Source organism: Pipistrellus kuhlii, unplaced genomic scaffold (genome assembly GCF_014108245.1).
Source record: "Pipistrellus kuhlii isolate mPipKuh1 unplaced genomic scaffold, mPipKuh1.p scaffold_m20_p_16, whole genome shotgun sequence".
Classification (NCBI taxonomy): Eukaryota; Metazoa; Chordata; class Mammalia; order Chiroptera; family Vespertilionidae; genus Pipistrellus; species Pipistrellus kuhlii.
Genome location: NW_023425471.1, coordinates 34,092,522 through 34,107,962, shown reverse-complemented (window position 1 = coordinate 34,107,962; position 15,441 = coordinate 34,092,522).

The following is a 15,441-nucleotide window of genomic DNA, read 5'->3' as shown; positions in this document are numbered from 1 at the left end:
TAGTGAGTCTTCTTTGGGTTAGACATTTTTAGTTCTCTTAACCATTTATCCTAACAGAACTGTCTGCCTGAAGGAAGAGAGGTATTCACTCACTTTCTCTTGTCCCCCATTACTTGAGGGCCACATGTGGAAGGAAAGGGCTGCTGAGGCATTGGTCAAGGCCCTGAAACAAAGATTAGAAAGATGCATGGCATTCATTGAGGGGCACAGTCATCATGAGATAGATCTGCACTCATATACAGCTATTCACTGAAGGCTGCAGTTGATATCACAGGTGGGCCAAGTGGATGTGACATGGGGCACAAGAGGCAAATGCTGTAGTAAAGGTCAAGGTTAAGTTGTTTCAACAGAGACCCTTCAAAACACAGTGGCCTAAATAAAACAGAAGTTTAATGTCTTATGTAAAGTCTGGCTAGTCTATGATGGCGGGGCTCCTCTGCTTGGCAAGGGGCACTAAGGGATACAGGTTCCTTCCATCTTGTTGCTCTGCCATCTTGTAGGGCATTTCCAAGACGGCATGCTCAAAACTGCATTGCTGGTACACCTGTGTTCCATCTCGTGGGAGGCAAGAAAAGAAGGTGCCAATGCAAGCAGTTTCATTTTAAACATGTGAGGCAGAAATTGCACACACCTTGGTGTCCTTATTCCTTTGGCAAGAACATAATATGTCCATGTTGGTTTGCCAGGGAAGCTTTGAAGTGTCTCCAGCTGAGAAGCTATGTATGTAGTAAGAAGAGGAGAACAGAATTTGAGGGAGTAGCTAGCAAGTATATAACTTCATTCATATTGAATTTTCTGTCCAATAAATCTAGTCAGTTTTATGCATTTTGAAATTTAAATTAAAATCTATCCTGAAATAATAAAAGCATCTCAAAAGGTTCCAACACAAACAAAGCTATATAATTACCATTGTTTATTGCAAACAGCTAAAGGATTTCTTGGTTGGTTTCCATCGAGAACAGTATCGGGTGACTCCTATTACTATTGGCGCTGTTAAGGGCTAGTGAACCATGCCAAATGGGCTGACAAGTTTGGGTGCTATTCTACAGGACTGTTGTCCATGCTTAGATTTCATTAAAATTCAAAGAATAATAGGGAATTCAAAGGTTTCAGGTAGAATATTTTTTTGTCACATGTGCAAAATTTCAGAGCTACTACTTTTTGACAATCCAAGTTGTAAAGGAAAAATATGTATGTGCCACTACTATCCTTGTAAATCATTACTAATTAGGGCAGCTTCTGCCATGTTAGTGGCATGTGTGTTTTATTTGGTTGGAATTGGTGTCCCAGCTGTATCATGTTCCACAGTTATTTGTATCTCTATAATATGATGTTGTACACTGCAATACACGGAGGTATGTGAGACATAAGGAGACACAGACCTTTGTTCCTCTGTAAGAAGAAGTATGTCTCTAAAGCCTTAATTGGATAGTATGAGATGTTGACATTTTACCCCAACTTGACAGCCAAATCAATGTTATTGAAGGCAGCCTGTAGGCACTTGTGACAGTCTAAGGATTAATACCCTTAACCAATTTCAAAATGGTTGCCTCAAATCAGCAAGCAAGGTGTGTTGGTTTCCTAGATTCAAATCAAAGTATTTTTGAGGCATGATTTAAGCTATTCATATAATGTATATAGCAGATCAGGTTTCTCAACTGACCACAATTGGCTCACTTCAAAACAAACTTCACTTATTACATCTGGTTCTTTTATTATCAATGAATGAGAATGCAGAAGTTTAGTCATGCTATTGAACTTAGGCAAAATGGAGTTAATCAATAGTTGAGGTTTGTCAATGGAGAAAAAGGGGGGGGGTGCTTATGTAATACTTTCAACAATAAAGTTTTTAAAAAAGCAGTTGAGCTTTGTATCCCAGATACAGAAGTAGAATGACCATGAGAGGAGCATATATGAGTGAAATGTCTACAGCAGAGATAGTACTCAACCAACATCCTTGTGAATGTTTCCTATCATTTCCCACTTTGCCTTGCAGTTGGATTGGAGCCATGCAACTAGTTTTAGCTCACGGTTGGGAGCTGATGTGATGTGTGACTTTTCTGGGCTGAGCCAGTAAAGACTATGTATGCTTTCTCTATTCCCCTTTACTACTGCTGCAGTGCCTTTGGAGGTCACTTGTTTCATATGCCATAGTTACCGAATGGAATAATGGGCTTTATACAAATGGCAAATAAATTAGTGGCATAGCCAACTTTATTCTGACTCATACAAAATTGCTTTAAATTATTCAAAGACCAGGCCAATTCACCATATTATCACTCTAGGTGATTGGAAAGGACATTCAAAATATCCACTCTTATAAATGCTGCACAAAGCTATCAAAAGGAAAGGTTCATTTATATGAAAGTGTGCCAGGAAACTATAAATGCCAAGATGCCAACTTTGAGGGAAGATCATAATCCCAAGAAAAGCATGAAATCTGATCTTTAGTTTTCCAGTTATTATTGTCCTTGCTATATTTCTTCTTAGTGTCACGTGGTTCTAAACCATTCTGGAATCAAAAGTCAAGCTTATTCAATGGTTAATGATGGCATCTTTAATGGTTTATAAATTTAGACAGCTACTATTATACAGTAAGTTGACATAAAAAAGCTTTCCATTGCATCATGGATGTTGGGCCTCCACAATGATATATGAGGAAGAGATCACATCTAGCTGAAACTTTTATTTAAATCTGTTTTATTTCTGGGGGTGAGCTGGAGGGGACTTACATTTCATCTCAGACAACGGTTATTATCTTTTAGCAGTTTTTTTCTCTCTGCTTTTCTTAGCGTAAAAAGTGCAAAAAAGGGTTAATCAAATTTGTAGAAACAAATTATTTTGGGCTGATTTATTTTAAATTAGAAATGTGTATTAAAATGTTCAACTGTAGCATATTAAGGAAAGTAATTATTGTAAACATAACCTTGCCTCATGAGAAGTAATAAAATGGCAGTCCCAGATTCGGTTTATTCATATATCTAAATCTTTAGAAATTCTCAAACATTTTTGGTAACTCTATTTTATGTCTTTATATTTAACTTATTCCAGAAGGGCTTTGTTAGAAAATCCTATAAGATCAAGAATATGAGCTCTGACATTAATGTGGTCACAAGATAAAAATACAAGTTTATGATGTGCTTATATCTGCACAAAAAATGGGAAGCAATAGAACATCCACAACAGAAGAAATTATATCATTTTATCTACTGAAGAAGCACAGCTGACTGGTAACCTGCTTTGATAATATGCTAATAAAATTGGCTTACATGGCATAAAATCAGATTAGCTATAAACTGATCCCTGATAGAAAGAGAACTGGTATATAAGACTGATATCTATTGGATAATTTTTTATTTAATGAGTGGTTCACTAAAATAAAAATTAAAATGAAATAGTTTTTCATACTGGCTCCTAGTTTATCCAGACAACAGGCTGCCAAGTTCTAGATCGAGGAAACTTTATATCTAGTTATTTCACATCCAAAAACAGCATCTTCTCTTTCAAGAAAAGATATAGCTTTTATATTTTGCCTTTATCTTCCTTCTCTTGTTTATTTAATTTACTTTTTTAAGCATATGTAATATATTTATTTTGGGTTACAGATGTCACTGAATTGTCTACAGACTCCATGAGTAGATAATTTGAACTTGATTTTTCATCTACATAGAAGATTGTGTGATTATAAGAATCATGTAATAGCGATAATTTTGTGATTCTAATTACAGTTTTAGTGTGGGTTGTTAAAACTAGCAGCTTTCCTTTACTCTGGATTCAGACTTTCACAGGCATTGCATGTGATTTTTGGTTCCCTGAGCAAAGGCAGACAATATCTTTTGGATTTGGAGTGTCCTTAACTTTTCCAAATTTAACTCTTTACCTCTTATGCTTAGATTGGAGATGGTGCAGGCTGGGCTGAGGGTCCCCCTTCCCTCCAGTGCATAAATTGCATACACCAGGCCTCTAGTCATCCTATATATCTCCAAAAAAAGAAAACATTTCCATTATTTTATTTATTTATTTATTTATTTAAATGGAAAGTTTCTTTTCTGTTATTTAAATGCAGGAATATGCAGAAGCACAAGGCTTGGAGATGTGAACTCTATCAAAGGTGTGTTCAGATGCCTTTAAATTATTATGAACTTCTTGAAATGAATGCACATCGAGAGATACATGTGTGTCAGAGGTCCAGTTTGTAACTAAAAGTTCTTCAAGTTAATTTTCATGTCAAATGCAATGTTAGCTATGAGATAAGTAATAGAAATAAGCATTATTATTAAAAATAATAATATATATTATTAAATCTTTATGGTAATCATTGCAATAGTTTTGAATTTAGAGCAGTAGTTCACAATGAGGGTTGATTTTGCTTTCCAGGGGACATTTGGTAAAGTTGAGAGACATTTTTGGTTGTTATAACCCGGAAGGAAGGTGCTACTGCCATGTAGTGGGTAGTGGCTGGGGATGCTGTTAAACATCCTGCAATGGACAGAACAGCTCTCATCACAAGCAAGGTTTCCCAGCTCAAGATATCATAGTCCTGAAGATGAGAAACTCTGACTCAAATTAATCAAAGAGTTTTTTCCCCAGAGAAGTATTTTATCCCTGACACTGTTTAAAATGCAGGCGCATGGTGATAATAAAAAGCAGACTGGATTTTAGTTTGTTTTATTACTATTTGTAAATTTTCTACAAACAATCCACCCTTTATATTTTGTGTTTGGAGCAGAATGCTTTCACTGGCTTGCATGAGATGCCCAATATAGCAAAAGCCACGGTGTAGAGTTATTTATGTGGTTGTCAGAGGCCTCACTAAAGTATTCAGTGCCATAGTCTGCTGGACTTTTGAAGCTTCTGAGAAAAATTGGCAGCTCTGAAAATTTTTCCAATATGCTAAGATTAATCTGTGATGAGATGTGTCATGCTTTTGTACTATGGAGTTTGGCTGACCCCAAATGTTAAGAACATATTTAAAAATGGAACTTTTTTTTTTTAAATCAAGGAAGGTAGAGGGTGGGTGGCAGTGTTGGTAAGAAACATTCACACTAATTGACTAGATCAAGTTCAGTGAACACATATAAATCAAGAAATAGAAAACATCAAAGATAAAAGCAGGCAGTTTGACATAGCGTGCCAGGTATGGATTTTACCAATTTGTTTGCTTATTATTTTGTTTCTGTTTTATGTCAACTGGATCAGCCAAGACTACAAAAGGTTTCATCCAGAGTATGTTAAAGATGGTAAATCAAAACCAAATGTATGAATTCTTACCTGATAAATTCCCATGTATGAAACAGAATTCATTTTCTGGAGATGGTACACTTATTGTCATCTCTATGCTTTTATTCTGTTTTAATTTCTTTGGAAACCCAGTTCACCTTTCACTAGAAAAAGAAGCAAATAGGATATTTTTCTCATGACCTAGTTTGACTCAGACTTTAGTTGTTTATGCAACTTCCATTCTCTTGTTTTTGTTTAATTTTGATATACTTTTAGGATTTCCTGTGTGGAATTACACCTACCCAATTCTCAGGACTCCCTTTTCCCCTCAAGTGAAGAGCTTGTGAACCAGGCTTGACCACTCAGAGCATTGCATTCTCTTGGCTAAATGATTGGCTCATAGATAACAATAGGACCCAAGCAGAATGAATTAGAGGTAGATAACATCTCCTGGGGTTTCCTGAAAGAGTTAAACCTAGAGTTGCTGATAGCCATCTTGCTACTAGGAAAGGAGAGTCTTCCTAAAAATAGAACCAATAGGGAGGAAAGTAGAGTTGACAGATGGAGACAGGGAGGAGAGTGGGGCAATTACTTTGTTCAGATTCCTTGGATGCATTTGTATCTAATGTATACACCTGAGCTTTCCAGTTACATAAATCAATAAGTAGCTTGTGTTGGTTTTCTGACAGTTGTAACATAGTTCATGACTACTGTCATCCCTTTCTTTCCAAAGTCTTTCTTGAACATTTTCCTTCATGTAATTCTTTCTCTGCTGTGATTTTACATGGGATTTTAAGTTTATATTATATAATCCTACACTGGATTACATACTATCTTTTATTGTTCTCAATTTATTAAATTTATGTAAATCGTTTCTCCCCAATTTTACTTTAATAATAGAAATATACTCATGGTTTAGAAATTCAATTTGCATTTAACATTTTAACTAATTTATAAATTTATTGAGGAAAGATGTTTTGTATCATATTTCTTATGTATTTTCTACAGTACTCAGCATAATACGGTCATATAATGGGTACATAAGTACTGAATTTATTCAAAATTTTGTTCATAGCTATGTTTCTGATTTGTGAGCATCTGAGAAACTTTGAATGTGACAAGCTACAAGCATCACACATGTTTCTAGAGATAGTAATTTTGAACTTTACAAAAACAGGCAAATGCAATTCATCATGAACTAATTAGCAGACAAGGAGCAGGGTTAATTCTCGAGTCTAGAATGAGCTTTGTGAAGTTAGGAACATGCCATGTTTTATTTTGTGCACCCTACTATCTAGCCCAATACAAGGAAAATAATAGTTTCACAATATAAATTTATTAGGTGAATTTATACATTGCTTATAGCATGTTATCTGCAACAATAGAAATGTTCTGTAGTTTGTGCTGTCTGATATGGTAGCCACATGTGGCTATTGAGCACTTGAAATTCTGCTAGAGTGAGTGAGCAACTGAAGATTTATTTTATTTTATTTTATTTTAATTAGCTTAAATTTAAATAGTCACATTTGCCTAGTGGCTACTGTGTTGTACACTATGGATTTTATAAGCTCAAGGAAGTAGCCTACACAACCCAACCCACATATATCTTTGGAAATACAAATTGAAGACGCCATTACAGATTTGGTTTTTTGGAAGCAAACTTAAATTATAGTGATAGTCAAAGTTCCAGGGATCTTCAAACTACGGCCCGCGGGCCACATGAGGCCCGCAGAGGAGTCTGATCCAGCCCGTCAGGTTTTTTGGGCAGTGAGCGCAGCTGAGGTGTTACAGTAGGAATTAGTAGTTCATATAGTCCGGCCCTCCAGCTCTTTGAGGGACCGTGATCTGGCCCCCACTTTAAAAAGTTTGAGGACCCCTGGAAGCAATGCGGAAGTCTTTAAAAAACCACTTCTTTTGTGAAGCTTTCCTTGATTTTGACTCCTACAGCATCTTCACCTTCACTAGGTCAGAATTAATAAATTATTGATTATTGCCAATGGTCATTTGTTCATACAATTATAATCAATTTTGCTAAACTATACTATAACAAGTTTTATTTATGTCTCATTAATAAGCTACATTTACTGCTTTTTGTGGACACAGACCATGTCTTATTCTTCTTTATTCACTCAAAAGTACTTAAGTTCTTACTATGCCAGAGCTTACAGTCTAAGAGGCAAAAAAGATCTTAAATATATATATATTTTTAATAAAATGTAATAAACATTACATGTTATGGACTGATTTGTGTTCTAAATTTTTGTGTGTGTTGGAGCCCAATGTGACAATATTTGGAGATAGGGCCTATAAGAAGGTAATAAGAGTTAAATGAGGTGATAGAGTAGAGCCTTAAATGGATAGGATTGGTGTCCTTATAAAAAGAAGATAAGACACCAGAGCTCTCTCTCTGCAAGTGCACATATAATGAAGTCATGCGGTACACAGAGAAATGGCGGCCACCTACAAGCCGAGAAAAGAGACCTCAGAATGAAACCTACCTTTCTGGCACCTTGATCTTGGACTTTCCGGCTTCCATAACTGGGAGAAAAAAACCCCACAAACATTTCGTTGTTTAAACCAACCAGTCTTTGGTATTTATTATTTTTTTATAGATTCTATTCTTTTTTATTTTTATTTTTTTTATTTTTTATTGATTTTGTACAGAGAAGAAGGGAGAGAGAGAGAGAGAGTTAGAAGCACCAATGAGAGAGTCATCGATCAGCTGCCTCTTGCACACCCCCTACTGGGGATGTGCCTGCAACCAAGGTATGTGCCCTTGACCAGAATCGAACCTGGGACCCTTCAGTCCCCAAGCCGACGCTCTATCCATTGAGCCAAACCGGTTTCGGCCAGTCTTTGGTATTTTGTTATGACAGTCCCAGCAGACTAATACATTACAATTGGGATATGTATTAACGTTTTATGAAGGCATAAAGCAAGGCAACCTAACAGGACATTTCACAGTTCACCATGTGAACCCTATGACACTACACTAAGGTGACTTTTAAAATCAGATCCAAGAAAGACCAGGAGTTAGCCTAATGAGGGATTATTGAGCAGGCAAAGTGAATGACACCATGTGGAGCACCTGGGGAAGTGAAATAAATTTATTATGTCTGGAACCTAAGTGAAAAATGGTGCAGGATGAAGATGAAGTTTGTGTAGGATCATGGAAGCCAAGGTAAGGTATATTGAGACTTTATCTTGGAGCCTCCAAAATGAAGCCATTTGAAACATTTTAAGCAGCAGAGTGAGTGAAACATTAAATTTTTGTTTTGGAAAGCTGACTTCGGTTGCAGAGTGAAGACAAGGTTGGAAGAAAGCCATTCTAAAGGCAGGGAAACCACTTAGAAAGCTGCTGCAGTTGTCCAGATGAAAGATGATAATGGCCTGGAGCAGAGTTCTTACATCTCTAAGGCCTAGTGCAGTTCCCAGGACATACCAGGTGCTCAATGAATGAGAAAAAGCAGTTTGAATAAAAATACAAAGATCAATATATTCTTTGTTTATATGACAAAAACAAGAACAGAAACTAGAAAAAGAAACAGCATCTTTCAAGATCTGCATGATGCCAACAGATATATCAACATCACATTTCAGATGAACAAAACAAAAAATTTTGGTTCTCACTACTAATTTTGTTCATATCCAATCCAAAAGAAAACTATTTGCCAATGACATCATCTTAGAAAATGAATAAGATTAGCAGTGCACTGATAAATAAGACAAAAAAGATGCAAAAGCTGGCAGCTGCATTTTGGGTCTAAACAAGATTTTCACGTTAATTGAAACCAAATAAAATTCTGACTTATAGTCTGTATTTTAGGAATTGAAGGTATATTTTCTCAAGACCAAGAATTCAGAGAATTACCCTACAAAATTTGTTTATTTCCATTTTCCTCTAAAGTAAGATGTTAATAATAGGAAAATTTAGGTCAGTAAGAACCATATCAGAAAAAAACAAAACAAAACAAAACAAAAACACCCATGAAACTATTGAAATTATCTGCTTTAATAAAGAAATAAATAAAACTTTAAGAACTTGGGTGCCAATATGTAATGAATAGCTTAGTTTTATCTTGACTAGAAGCAAAGAGGTTGACTAATTGACTTATTTAAATATATTTTTACCCATTTAATTGTCTTCTTACTCTCTTAAGTGTAGCCTCCACTTCTAAGAGGCTAGCTTTATTAAATGTCCATTTTGCCAGTCATCCATCTCTAACTTCTATCTTTTAAGCCTTGCTCTACCAGATATCTGGAATATCATTCTAACCCCAATTCAACAAGCTGTTTCTTTACAATAAAAAAAATTCTACAAATCCCAAGAACCTACCACAATTCAGTTTTCATATATTTCATTTTTGGATTTGTTTAGTTCTTCTTTCCTTTTTTATATATGTTCTTATATTTATTTGTGTCACTTTGTTTTGATTATATATATATATATATATATATATATATATATATATATATATATATATATAAAATATATTTTATTGATTTTGTACAGAGAGGAAGGGAGAGATAGAGAGTTAGAAACATCGATGAGAGAGAGTCATCGATCAGCTGCCTCTTGCACACCCCCTACTGGGGATATGCCCGCAACCAAGGTACATGCCCTTGACCGGAATCGAACCCGGGACCCTTCAGTCCCCAAGCCGACGCTCTATCCATTGAGCCAAACCGGTCTCGGCTGTTTTGATTATATATTTCTGTGGACCAGAGGCAATGTAACTTTATTTTATCTTGGGTAGCACCTGATAACTATTCCTGTAAAGAGTGCATATGAGTGCTGTACACAATGTGTGTGCATGTGTGTGTGTGTGTGTGTGTGTGTGTGTGTGTGTGTGTATGATTCCTATAAACCTGAAAATATCTTTCAGGTGTATATTCAGACTCAAACTTCTACCATGAGCAGATGTATAATGAAGATACTGAAAACATACCTTTTGATTTTAGGATGAATTGTTGGCTTGAGTTATTACTGTGATCATAAACAAATAGCATGACTTAATGTAACCAACTTTCTGAGACCAAAATGGGAAAAAAAATACAATACCCTCTGCCATTACATATCTCCTTTCAGTTCAAATTAATATACATTCCATTTTCATTACAACAGAGAGAAGTGGAAAGAATGGTTCTCTCATAGCCACAAATCAATATAAACCCTGATCAATGGATGTGAATTTCCTCTGGATATTTGAAATATTTTTATGCATTTGGCACACTGTATAGCAGGAAGCAATCCATTAGGTTTTCAAAAGCAGAAAGCCAACAAAGATAGGCTAGATGTCAAATTCTCACATCTCTCATACTTTTGGTATGAGAACTGGCTTTTCTCTTTGCCATTTCCAGTTACCAAAATGTAGAAAAACTAGAAAGTTTCTCTCTCTCTCTTTCTTATTTCATCTCTTACATGCATTTCCCATGAATCTCTGCCTTAGTTTTTCACTGCCTGAAAAATGAAAGTACTCATATTGATCCAGGAGTGTTATGATGATTAATCATTTGAAATCTGAAACTAGAAAAACCTCAGACACCCTAGAGCCATCCCTGCAACCTCTGTCCTATGCCAGAAAGCAGCCACCGGATGGATATGCAGCTAAACCCGGCTTGATGGGCGAAGCAGCTTCTTTTCCTGTGGAGGCCTCTCCTTCCTCACAGGCAGCTTCATTGTGAGGCTGCGATTAGGCACCGGCTGCAGCTGCCACACTCTATCATATTAAAGCTAAATGAGACATCGTAGCATAACATGAATTACTGACACATTTTTGAGTCTATTCCTAACCTATGACCAAGATTTATGGCTAGCACAACTACAAATCACAAGGTGACTTCTTTACTCGGAAACTTGTACTGAAATATTAGGCCATAGCCGGTCTGTGAAACAAAAGCCTTGTAATTACCTGCTCGCCAGGGATGAGTAACAATTTATGCCAAGTGAGAAAAATAGCAAACTCATGGGAAAGCAGTTGCCTTTCTTGTTAAGGCTATCTGGTCATATTTAGTGTCTGAAACAAAAGATTAGGATCTTTGATTGTGAGCCAGGTCCTAGAAATACTGTGCAGTGGCATTGTTTTATAGCAGGTGATGCAGACCTCTAGGGGCTCAGAGATAGTATATTCCCTTCTGGAGATTTCCCTCCTTGAACTCATTGTGCTACCATGTTTATCTACTAAGAAATGCAGCCTTGAAAAAAAGAAGAATCTCTTCTTCTGTAAGACAGCATGGAGGGACCTGGAGACTGTTATGCAAAGCGAAATAAATCAGTTAGAGAAAAACAAATATCACATGATCTCACTTATATGTGGAACCTAATGAACAAAATAACCAACAAAAAATGTCCAGAGGTATGGATGCATGGAACAGACTGACAGACCTTAGAGGCAGAGGGGAAGGTTTAGAGGGGATGGGACAGGAAGAGATTAAGAAACGTATATGCATAATCCATGGACACAGACATTGGCATTGGGAAGGCCTGGGGTGGGCCAGAGGTTGGGGCCAAAAAGGGAGAAAATGGGAGACTGCTAGTACTGTCAGCAATTGCTGAGGTACACTGGCGGGGCAAGACTGGTTCTTAAAAACAGTGCTGGGGGATGAGAGAGAGAGACGAAGGAGGTCTGGTTGGTTAAAACATGATAGACTCTTTCAGTCAAGGGAAAGGCGTGCTACAGTATATAGTCCTGCCAGGAGGAGAGCTCAGAAAGTTCAGGAGAGATTATTAAAGATTTGTGCCTGGAAAAACTGAGTCAATTGTTCCACTGGGAATGCGGAGGGAAAGAACAGATGATATTAAACTTCAACATTCAGAAGAATTATTTTAGTTCTATATTATCCTGTAATTATTACAGCTCCACAGGTCTCTACTTGTTCTGCAGCATCCTACATTTTTGCTGAATGGTTTAGTACATCTGCAGTAAGAAAATATGTAAAAGGGAAAAACTCAATGAATTTAATAATCTGTGGTTGGCTCAACTGCCTTAGGAGAGGATTCTAAAAATGTATAAATTATTTCAGGGTCACTTAAACTGCAAGCAAAGACTGTAGCTATTGGTTAGAGTAATGAAGGTTGACGCTCACCCCAAAATGACACCCACCCTGCCCCCACCTAGAAAAAAATGAAAGGTATGCAGCTCTGGCAGCATACATTTATTTATAAAGTGCTTAGAGAGCAGAATATCAAGAAACTATGGGCAGTTATACTTTGGTGAGCAAAACTCAGTGAGAAAGTATTTTCTGAGGCTATAGAATTTTTCCCTTTGTGCTATTTTAATCTGTATGTGGATGCCCCCACCCCCAATCTTTCAAAGTCAGTGTGACTGGGTGTTTCACTGCACATGTTCTCAAAACTGGTATCCTTCGTGCTGGGAGGTGAGTGGGATATTCTAAAAGGGAACTCATCCTTGAAGGTCCAGATGGAAGTATCCTGGGACCAATTAGGAAAAAAAGGGTGCATAGAATTCTGTGGTAGTGGCTCTGATAGATAGGTTTGTGAGTTGTTTTTCTTTTAAATATATTTTTATTGATTTCAGAGAGGAAGGAAGAGGGAGAGAGAGATAGAAACATCAATGAAACATCAATGGTGGAGAGAGAATCATTGACTGGCTGCCTCCTGCATACTTCCCACTGGGGATTGAGTCCACAACCTGGGTAAGTGCCCTTGACTGGGATCAAACCTGGGACCTTTTAGTCCACAGTTCGATGCTCTATCCACAGAGCCAAACCTGCTAGGGCTGTGGGTTTGTTTGCGTGTTGTTGTTGTTGTTGTTTTTTGTCCACACCTCAGTGTAGCATAGGAAAGCACTGTGGGTGCAAACCCTTCAAGCTCTCTACCTTTGAAATCCAGAATCACCATATTGAACTTAGCATGGCAATTTGATCTATTTGTGCATGCCAGATTGTATGGGAATGTAATACCTGCTCTACTCAATTTCTGTCTGGGCTGCCTATGTGGCAGGTTGGTATGACAGAGACTCAAGCAATCTGGGACTCAACCTTCCCAGGACTGTCTTAATGAATTAGAAAGAGCAAGTCATTTGCTTCTGTTTGCGTCTACTGTGCACATCTCAATACAACCATTGGGAGGGAGGTTCAAACAATACAACCATTGGGAGGTAGGTTCAAACCAAGAATAATGGTCTTCAATGCTAGATGCTTCTTAGAAATGCAACTGAATATTCATTCTGCAAGGCTTCTTTCTGTCTCCTCTCTAAAAAACCACTCTCCTTCCCTGGAAATCAATTTTATTTGAATATGAAACCATCTTGAGGTGAATATTATGATGGCAGTAAGCTTACTATATCAGAATGACTGTTCTGCACTTCCTCCTCAAGAAAAAAAAATTCAGATTAACTGTAATACAACCTCCAGTCAGCTCTACTGTCACAGACAGAGGGAAAAATGAGCTCTCATTGCCTGACTAGCTTTCTGTTGCAGAGGTTAGACTTTTATTGAATTGAGATCATTTTAAATTAACAGGAGAGATTTGAAATAACCAAATTGAGCTAGTTTTTCATCTTCTTATAAACCCCGTGGAAGTATTTTTGTAATAGAGTGCAACACTAGGTTTAACTTGAAAATGTTTTAATATTTCTAGTAATGTTTTAATATTATATACATTGTTTCAGCAGGTTAAGTTCAAGAGCAAAATTTCAGTGCTATTCATTCCTTTTTTCTTACCTTGCAGAGATCTTTAATTTCTCTAACTATGGTCCCATTTTCCACTTAGGTCCCTTAAGGCAGCCTGGCTTTTTAATGTAATGGTCATCTTCATATCTTAATAAAACAAAAATTGAATTATATGCACTGCTGGGCAAGAATGACATGACTATTGCTAGCATATGCAAGGTGCAAAAACCTGGGGGAGAATACTATTCAATTTAAGTTCCACTTGAACACACTGCAGTGCACTGGAAATGAGTTCAGTCTTAATGGCCTTGAAAAAGGTAGAAGCAGGGAAAGGTGGAGATCACCGATTTTAACCTAATTAAAAAGACCTGATAAAAATGCTAAAAAGCCAGATGGTAAAGTCAATTTCTTAGTACTGTGCCAGGCCAAGGACAGAATATGTATAACAGTTGACATTATACAAGGGTAGACTGATAATATCAACAGTGAAACCGAAAGGATTTTTGTTAACATGGTTAGACTTTACTTTTTTTAAAAAAGCTAATTATTTTATTTTAAAAGTATTTTTATTGATTTCAGAGAGGGAGCAAGAGGGAGAGGGAGATAGAAACATTAATGATGAGAATAATTGATCACCAGGCCCCACACTGGGGTTCAAGCTTGCAGATTGCCCATGTGCCCTTGGTCAGAATTGAACCCAGGACCCTTCAGTCCACAGGCTGACGCTCTATCCACTGAGCTAAACCAGGTAGGGCTAGACTTTACTTTTTAAACTCTTTCATGCTTCTGTATCTAAGTGGAAACAAAAAAATATGTAAAGTTTCTATTTTAATTAAATTCTAAAACTCACAAGATCTTCAAGTATTTGGTTACTATTGAATATCTCCAACACTAATTTGAAAACTAAATACTAGCATATTTATAATATAATAGTAAGCAGTGGAATGAAAATTCATCACATTATGGTAGTTAGCATTCCTTGAGAGAATTGTTCTTTGTTTTAACAAGTTGAACAATTGACTACTTGAAAACAACAGTTGAACTAAAGCACTTAAAGAAAGAGCATCCAAATTTGGCCACTTTTGCTTACTGAAAATCCAAACATTTAGATATCAGAAATTTCATCTGATTACACAATATTAGATGGGCCTATCTTGAATATTTTTGTTGCCATGACTTTAAGCAACATGTCTACATAAACCCAAAGTAGTTAAATCCAAAAAATTTTTCATCCAAGTCATTTTTTGTCCTCTATATGATGTTGCAATGAAGGATGAGTATGCCTCTCAATAAATACTCAAATAAGGACTGGTATGTATCCCAGTGAGTACTCCCAAATACTCAAGTATTTATCTGTATATGTTGAGTGCTATTAAAAATTTAAATGGAATTTGGAACTGGGTGAGCTACATATTGAACTGCTTTATTAGAAAATAGGAGAAGGGTTTAAAAGTATCCAGGGATAAAGAGAAGGAGAATGGAGATTGAAGAGTGAGGAAAAGGCACTTTCACTGTTGCCTAATTTTGCCACCAGAAATGAACTTTTGAACATTAACTTTTTCAGTACCTTTGTTCTTCTGTGATGTA